This window comes from Pezoporus flaviventris, unplaced genomic scaffold (genome assembly GCF_033815535.1).
Source record: "Pezoporus flaviventris isolate CSIRO_AGI_PZ_B2104156 unplaced genomic scaffold, CSIRO_AGI_Pfla_v1 ptg000002l, whole genome shotgun sequence".
NCBI lineage: Eukaryota > Metazoa > Chordata > Aves > Psittaciformes > Psittacidae > Pezoporus > Pezoporus flaviventris.
In genome coordinates this window covers 59,493,796-59,503,334 of record NW_026892550.1, presented here as the reverse complement: position 1 = coordinate 59,503,334, position 9,539 = coordinate 59,493,796, and positions in this window count along the sequence as shown.

Genomic DNA, 9,539 nt, shown 5'->3' with positions numbered 1-9,539 from the left:
GCCTCCTCCCTCCGCTCCTCCTCCTCCTCCTCCTCCTCCTCCTCCCGGCTGGCTGCTGTCGTCGCTGCTCCCGCGGCCCAAGGAGGCCGCCTCAGGAGAGCCGGTCCGTAATGGCGGGCCCCGGGACCAGCCCCTCAGGCACCGGGTCACCGCCCCGATCCCTCAGCAAGAAGGCTGCTCGCAGAGGGGCTCTTCTGCTCAGCCAGATCGGGTCGGCTTGACAGACGCACAGGCCCCCTTCTTAGTTCTAGAGCTTTTTATAATTATCTTACTTTTTAGAGCTGAGTTTGGTTTCTCCCCGTCCTCTGACAGTAATCCCACTTCCCTAGCACTGCAAGCCGGCGTCCCCTTCTCCTCTATCCCCGCCGCCAATCCCTCACCACAGGCCCAGGCGGATGACAGGCTATCCAGCGTGGCGGGAGGAGAGCTATCCCAGCCAGGAGCCTGCTTGTGGAATGAGGAAGGAACCGCTGGTCAGCGCAGGAGCAAGAAAGCCACCTTCGGTTTGGGGTTGAGGTGATCTCCCTTAGTTTTTTGTCAAGTGTACATCTTGGGGAAGTCCACTTAGATAACTGTAGTTTTGACCACAGAAAGCGTTGTACATCTGTGCTGGCCAATCTCATCCATACAATCCAAATATTTAAACACTGAAATAGTTACTCTTTTCCTAATTAAGCCAGAAGTTCAGTTAAATTCCCAACAGCCAAAGGCTGTTGCACACACTGCAACCCTGAGGCAAAGTCTCATCTGCTTGGATACTCCCGGGGAATGGTGCAAAGGTGTGTCCACATGTGTGTGACCAGATACCCTTCTGCCTTTTTCTAGTCACTTATAAATTCATACCCATCAAGAAATCAGCACCTAGCAGTCTTTCACCCCATGCCAGTTTTGTTTGGGGTGGGTTTTCATTTACAAAATCCCTTCTGAAGTCTTCACTGAAAAACTAAATAGTAGTTTGGAGAATCTGGCTGCAGGGGTAAAAGCTGCAATAAACAAATCATCCAAGACCCTGTATTTCACTGGCAAATTCTACCCCTTCCCTCTACTAGGGGGTCTTTCTAAATGAAGCCATGTACCCTGTTGTACTTAAGGGCAAACAGAGTAAACCCCATTTACCCCGTCTTCCTTCTCTGGCTGCTAGCATCAAACATGTAAATACATTTCATGTTTTTGCTGGCTGATGTACTGCTCTTCAGCTGACAGTGGAAATCATTGTATTCCCATTTAGGTGGAGGAGACCTCTGCATAAGACTCATGGATGTCTGGAGTGAGGCTAATTCAGCTGCTAAGGAGCACTCACTTAAGATAAAGTGTAACTTTAAGCGAACTCCATTTCTCCCAAGAAAAAACAAAATAAGCAAGGACAAGTTTGTAACCTCTTTGCCTACACAATACAGCATTGTCTTTATTTGCTAAAGGTGTCTTCACGCATCCCTAAATTCACTGTGTTAACAGGAACAAGATTTAGTCCAACTCAGAATAGCCTGGGCTAGTGGGGCTGGAATGGGACTGACTAGCCCTTTGCAATACCTGTATTTTTTTCTGTGAAGAATAGACACCGTAAGAGAAATTATATACAGTATGTCATCATATCCCTATCACTGTAATATGATAAGTGGCAGAAGCTCTTCAACAGTTGGTATTCTTGTGTCCCTGGAAAAAAAAAACTTAAAATTTATGCCATGTGTATCTTGTTTTGTGTCTCCTAACTAAATGCCTACTTTTCTCCACTTTCTGGATGTAGAGCATTTAAACAAGCTCTTTCCCAAACACTTTCTCTCTACCCAACTGCTCTTTGCAGCTTCCTTCCCACATCATATGCTAACAGAATTGTCACTGTCAGCTATGCAAAAAAAAACACCCAACCAATGGTTGTCTATGGCTGAGGCCATACGAGAAATGTTACAGGAATAGGAAGGGAAAATGACAAGGGTCAAAACATGAAACTGTAGACTTACTTTCAGGGGATACCTTTTGAGGGTGCTCACTACGTTTTGCATACAACATGGAATAATGTATACACAAAAGGAAAAGTATGTTGAGTTACATTCTGTCACATACCAGACTGAAATATTTTGTCCCTGGAGTGAAGGCTGAGCTTGAAGTCAGTGGAGAGTGTTTCTGCTACAAAACAACCAGGGTCTGTATCTCAGTCCATTCAAAGCTAACATGTACATTTCTTTGCATGCCTGAATTTTCACAGGTGCATTGTCCTTAGTCAGTAAGCCATGCCAGTCTAGAAGCAAAACCGTGATGCTTGCTACTAGGCAGAATTTGGCCGTGTTTGCTCTATTTTCATTCTGGACTGCAGCAAGGGGAAGCACTGATTTCATCAGCTTGTTCCTACACTTATTTCTCTTACTTACTGTGCAAGATGCCATCTGTGAATGGTAGATAGCAGTTAGACTTCACAAAACAAACAAATCTTCTCTCTGTAATTTATATGTAGGAGGATACTTGAACCTTTCATATGTAAAGGATTAACAACATCTATCTTAGCCAATTCTACTGAGTAAGAATCAAAGCTTACAGAGATTATACTGTTCCTAATTCATTATAGGTAGAGGTAAACGTAGTGGGAAAGCACAGAAATCTTCCAGGATGGCAATGGAATTTGCACAGACAGCTGTACATCAGATACAAGTTTTACTGAGTGCCAAATTATACTGCTTTTTTCTTCTTGCACAGTTAATGCTCACTGCATTCCTGTTTATAGTCCCCCATGTTTTGGTTAGTTGTCACAGTTCCAAGCTGTAATGATCCATACAGAGTGACACCAGACATTCTTTTTACCTTCTCAACACCTCTCCTCTTGCAAAGCTCATCACAGATACCTCATTATCTTTCTCAAACAAGGTGCTGGTTAGTAATTACAGTGTTAGTAAAGTATTTACAGTTAATTTTTCTTCCACTTTGCAAAGCAACTGTGCACAAGGGATTGAACTGATTGAATCCATCCTTAAAAACTGTGGAGATTTATTAGCTAATACCAAAGTACAGAAAAAAAAACAGAACTGGAAACAAATTACTACAAGAAAGTGAAAGAAAAATAGAGGGAATTTTATCCCCATCCTTCCCCCCCCCCCCCCCCCTTTTTTTTAGGATATTTTTAAAAGAAGAAAATAACATTTTTCCAAATTTATGCAGCCTAACCTTTTCATCATACAAGATTTCTATTAATTCCTTTGAGAAGTTCTCTTCCCTCTCTCTTTCCTGCTTGTTTACAGATAACTGTTTGTATTGAGTAAGAGGAAGGGTGGAGCTGTTGAAGTAACTAGTGCGCGTATCTTGTGACACTCATGGTGAATTTGCCTAAATTTGAAAAATTAAAAAAAAAAAAAGTAATTCCCTTGTCACATATGTTCTTCAGAGAAATAGTGGGCTGCTTGTCAGAAGTTAATAAATAAAACAATCCACAAATAGTTTAGTGCTGAGCTCATAGCATTTGTTAAGCATTAACGGAGTCCACAGCAAAAACACCAGCAACCCAATGGAGTAACAGTGGAAGACAGCAGCAGCCAGGGCTACTCCTTCACCCTCTGGGGCCCAGCCCTATTTAGGATAAATAGCCTTTCTTCTGCTGTCCGTAGATGTTAGTCACATAGTTCAAGTAATTAAACATTTGCATCCCAGTGCTGCAGGTTCAGAGTTCAAAGGTGGATGATTTTGCTACAGCTGAACATTGTGGATTTCCGTTTTTTACTTCTACAACAAAACCACTGATAAAACAGCATTGGAGTTATCAGCAAGAACAGGAGGATGAGGGGAAGAAGCAGGACAGAGGGCAGTGTAACAACAGAATTCCCAGCCCACAAAGCTTTAGGTCACACCTGTAACTGTAAAAGAAACCAAAGCTTGCAAAGTTCTCAAAATCCCTGCCCAGCCTCAGCCTATTTGTGCAGAACAGAATTGGTGCTACAGAGATTACAAGCCTAGTCACACAGCTAGTCACACATAACTGGTGTACAATGAAATATTATTACAAGATTCAAAGAATACAACATTTATAGAAAAGAACATAAGCAAAACTTGCTTGTAAACAAGAATCACATTGTGCATGGGTGTACATGGGAAAGAGGAGGTAGTTAAAAAGAAAAATCAAATAAACTGCATGTTACTTGATATTTAGAGGATATGGAAAATTTAGATGTTGGAGACATACTCCCTGGGTCTAAATTTTCACATGCCTGTATGCTGATGATTCTTATGGACTCTCAGACCTGCACAGGCAAAATGGAAATCACAGTTTCAAGAGCCTTGATTGTGTTCAGACCACCTTCCGCGCATCCAGTGAAAGTGAGGAAAAAGAGCAGGTGATGACAGAGGGGGTGCAGGTCAGCTGAGGTCATTGCGGCTTATGGCCTCAAAGCCTGATGATCCCAGGAGTGAATCCGGGAGGATGAGATCACACTCGAGTGAGGGAAATATGCTGCCATCTGGTGCCTCTGGAGAAACTGAAAAAAAACAGAGAGCTCTCTTGGTGGTGTGCTTCACCTGCAGTGGGGTCAGTGCTGCTGGTTCACTCCTACAGGCCTCCAAAAACTGCTGGTTGTCTTTTTGTTGTTCAAAAGTGTTACCATTCTGCATGGCATATGAAAGACTAGCTTGTGAAGGCATACATTGAATCTCAAACAAGCTGAAAAAGTGCATTTTATGGTAGTTTGCCCCCAAAAGAAATATCTTCATGTATTCATGCAGTCTTTAAGGCAGATGATTTTAGGAAAGATGGTTTTAAACAATGTCCCTTAGTTCTGAGGATAGCATACACCTTGTTTATTCTGATGAAGTTACGCATATTCACACCAAGAGCCTGTAAAATGCTCTTCTATTACAAATCCTATAGGTACATGTTTTACTACCGCGTGTCAAAAGAAACTTGAAATCAGTACATCTGAAAAAAGAACCAAGCAGCTGCTCTTTGCTAGCAGGTATTGTGAAACAGTTCAACAGAACAAAGACTCAGTGGGTTTTTTTTTCAGAACTGACTTTGACCTTGACAATCACTGCACAACCTCCTCTAATGCCCACTATTTTATCCTATGAGCACTGTGAATTATACTTAGTCAGTACATGTCAGAAGCCTTAAAGGATACAGGACAAGACACTAAATACTGCTTATTTTTATGATTCGCCTTTTACAGCAGCCTATTTTAGATTGTTGTTGGTACAGCCTCAGAGGATGTGCCAAATACGCACTGAGACACTCCACAGTGTTAGAATGAGAGTGTTATTTTTGTCTAAGATATTTTTATTTTTACAGGCTTTCACAGAAAGCCATAATGGTAGCTTGGAGACATTGAAATGACTTATCAAATAAAACCCCATATATTGCTCTATTTTAGATGCAGCAGTAATAAAGATAGCTCTTTCTGTGAACTTAAATTTGTTTGTCTCTTGACCAAGGCACAGGAAAAATCCAAGGCCTTCAGGTCAGCTTCCCACTGGAAGAAAACTGACTGAAATGGGTTATATATCTTATTTATTTTTAAACACATAATTTTCAGAACGAAGTGGTCACAAATCCTCAGGTTTGCAATCCACTTTTCCACATAAACAAACTCCCACACCACCATCAATTTTGCAGGAAGATATCCTAATCCAAGAACAGCTTCAAGATCATTTAATAATCTAAGAACCAAAGAGTCTTCCAAATGGCTTCTTGTACAACTCCACAGAACAAAGAGAAAGAACATGTTTATGAGCAAAGACATTTGTAAAGCTATAACTCAAAGGGCTTTCTTGTCACTGCCTTAACGTGCATTTTCCCACTTTAACTCAAATGTCTGGTTTCTCAAGATGCAAATTCAGTGCTAACTTTCTCTCTTCCAGTGAGCGTCTGATACAGCCGAACAAAACTTTTGCCACTGCAGGCTTCTGTTATACATACCTGCAGACAACCTGAGTCTGTCATGACACAGACTTCAGTAAGTACAGAAAATCATGACACCAAATAAATTTAGCACACCCTTATTTCATAAATCACTAGGGGACTGCTTTTATTCCAGCTTTCAGAGAGTGGACAAGTAATTAACAAGGAACATGTTAATTAAAAATATGTATTATTACTTACTGTTTATTATTATTTACCATGTCCTTTGAAAACAACAAGCCACATTAACCCTTTGGCTAAATTACCAAAGTTCTGTAGAAAAAAAAAGAAGCATTACTAGGTAAGCTATATGAAGACTGATGTCACTTAAGAAAGGCTGATCAAAAACTTATTTCCATAGTAAGCTAATTCCACTTAATTCCTATCTTATACACATCTGTTCCTAAAAAACCTACATTTTAATTCAAAATGGAGCTAGATCCTCTTATGAACAATGTTATACTGGAAGCACTTGGAGTCCTTCCTCTTCAACATCATTAGAATTGCTTGTTGGTACATGGAGGGAGCCTGAAGCTTTTAGACATGTATGTAGCTTACTGAAGGAAAGTAATTTCTTTGACAGTCCCTTGCCCATGAACAAATCAGGCAACTTGAAGCCCTTCTAATATTATTAGCCATGACATATAAAACTAGTTTTAAGAAACAACAAATAATACTGTCAGTGCCTGTGGCAGCCTTGTTAACAGCAACTTACATTGTCAGTCTCGCTTCAAGTTACAGTCTGGGAACAGCATTTATTTCAAACGTAAGAAGCATTTTCTGTGGTCCTCCATCTCCAAAGAGATTTCTTATTAGCCCAACTTTTGACTATTCTAAAAATATATGATAATTTTCTGTAGTAGATTGCTAGGTGGCTAAGGGCTACTTCTAAGTAAGCCATGAGAAACACTGCTGGAAAGAGCCCATGCCTTGTCAGTAAGCTTAAACCAAGGATACAGGGTCCACATCTTCACTGGATTGTTCCCTAGGAGTCTGCCTATTGAGAAAAGTGGAAAACCACCAGGTTAAAATAAGCATGACATCCAGAGAGGTGAAATTGTAGTAGGGGTAAGCTATAGCCTTGGTGCATTTTTGTGGTCTTGAGGACAATGAAACACAGCTCATGCTATCTATGATTAGAATTTACCTGGTGCTTTCCAAGAGGCTAGATGTGTTTGTCTCTAGGCCCGTGTTACCACGATACCATGAGATTTCCTTACAACCCCGATTAGTTTCCCAGAATACTTTAGTTGTCAGCCTGCAATCATTGCTCAGTGTACTTGTGTATTGCAAACCCTCTATTGCGAGGTTAAGAAATAGATTTAATGGGTCTTAGCTTTTCAGTAGCAATCTGCATAAATCAACATAAATCAAATCTGTCAGCAACATTGTCCATCTGTATATTAGCGTATGTATTTTAAACATGTAAAAATGACACTTTACATTGAGTCACACGAGGAAGGAAGCAACTCCTGGCTTTGTATTGTTTCATCATTTTGGCCAACCAACTTTTGACAAAAAGTTTTTCTGATAGGCAAAATGAATGCTTCACCAAAAGCTCTGGAGGAAGCCGTGTAAGCATGTACCATGGCAAAACTACAGGTTTTTCTCTCAACATCCAATTGCCACTATCAGATGCAAAATGTAGACTTCTTAAAAGGAAACAGAGCCACATCCACAGATCTATATCTCCTGATGCAGAAGTGGTCATGGTTTAGATATAATCCACTTCTGAAGTTCAAGCCAGCCACGCAGGTCAGTCAGGCAGGACAGGGTTTGAACACTACCTTGCCAGATGTGCATTCACCCCAAAAATGTTTGTAGTTGGCATGTGGATTTATTTTATTGCTAATGGATAACATGTCTGAAAATAAGACATGGGTATGTGTCGTGGTTTAAGCTCAGCAGTAAATCAGCCACGCAGTCTTCGCTCATTCCCCCCCAGCTTTCCTCCTCCCAGTCCCAGAGGGATGGGGAGGAGAATTGAAAGAATGTAACTCCCATGGATTGACATAAGAACAGTCCAGTAACTAAGGTATAACACAAACAACTGCTGCTACCACTAATTAATAATGATAAGGGAAATAACAAGGGAAGAGAATACAACCGGTCACCACCCACCAGAAGAATAATACCCAGCCTGACCGAGCAGTGATCTAGCCCTTCCTGGTAACTGCCCTCATTTTTTACATCCTGGGCATGACGTGCTGTGGTATGGAATACCTCTTTGGCTAGTTTGGGTCAGGTGTCCTGCCTCTGCTTCCTCCTGGCTTCCCCTCCTCCCTGGCAGAGCATGAGACTCAGAAAGTCCTTGGTCAGACTAAACATTACTGAGCAGCAACTAAAAACATCAGTGTTATCAGTGCTGTTTCCAAGCTGGAAGTCAAAAACACAGCACTTTACCAGATACTAAGAAGGAGGAAAATGACTGCTACTGCTGAACCCAGGACAGTATCAAAGGCAACAGTTTCCCTGCGTGATTTTAAGCTTTCTCCACCCTACTCCCCCCTTAAATCAACTGATCAAAAAGCACACAAACTAACTTGCATATTTATTTTGATCCACTCCTCTATTCCCCTGCCTCCCTCTTCTCCATCACATGATCCTTTCTTCCTGAAAACACCATACAGCATCAGCAGTAAGAAACTAAGCGCAGGACTCTCTGGAATTTGATGGGCCTCTGACAGAAGACAGTCCTGACTGTTATGACACACGTGCTGTTACTGCATGAGCCAAAATATCCAAAACATCCAATGAAGGCTTCTGGAAAACAGTTCCTGCCCACAAACTCCTCCTGGTGGTGTTCCCTCATAGGGAGCGTAAAATCTTTCCTCTCAACCGATCAGCTTTCTCTCCTCATCATTTCTTCTTGTCCCTTCTGAAGAGACAAACAGCAAACCCTGCAACTGATTTCTGCTTTCAGGCACCAATCAGAAAGGCATGAGGATATGCTATTGTCAAGTTGTCAGCAGAAAATGCTGACTTATAACAACGGAGCAAAGACAGAGCAGTTCCTGCAAATCCTGTGTTCTGGGAACTGAGAAGTGGCCAACAGAGCTTGAAAACCTCTCTTAGCTAGTTAATAGGAATATATGTGCCTAAACCATTCTGTTTTCCAGCAGATGCTACAGGAATTAAATCAAGGAAAAGGAGTGAGATCTGTAAGGAAAATCATGAACATCATATTCAATTGCTTCTAAACTTTTCAGAGGTGGATCTGTGCAGAGAACACTTCAGCTGTTCCTTCATCACATAATGAGAGATCACACAAGGAGATTTTTCTTCCCTGCTTGAAGCAAAGACACAAACCATCTTTTTAGGGGAAGGGGGCAGCCTTGCTTAGCTCTTCTTGTCAAAACCAAGGAGATAAGTGGCAACGCTGGCAGGAACAGTTGCTGCAGTAATTCCATTCTCCGACATCTTTGAGAGGTGCCAATTTTTTGGCCACTGAAACCTCAGTTATCCGTCATAATGATGGATCTAGCCTTTTCTGTGATTACCAAAATCACTCAACTTTGGTCAAAAATAAGGACTGCAGGTGAAAACATGCTGAACTTCAGCCTCTGTGATACAGACTCATCAGTTACAGATGTTTATCTTCTCATTCCCCTCACCTGGGAATCACAGCTAGTTCTCAAACATACCTATTTCAACTTTGAGGTTAAGACTC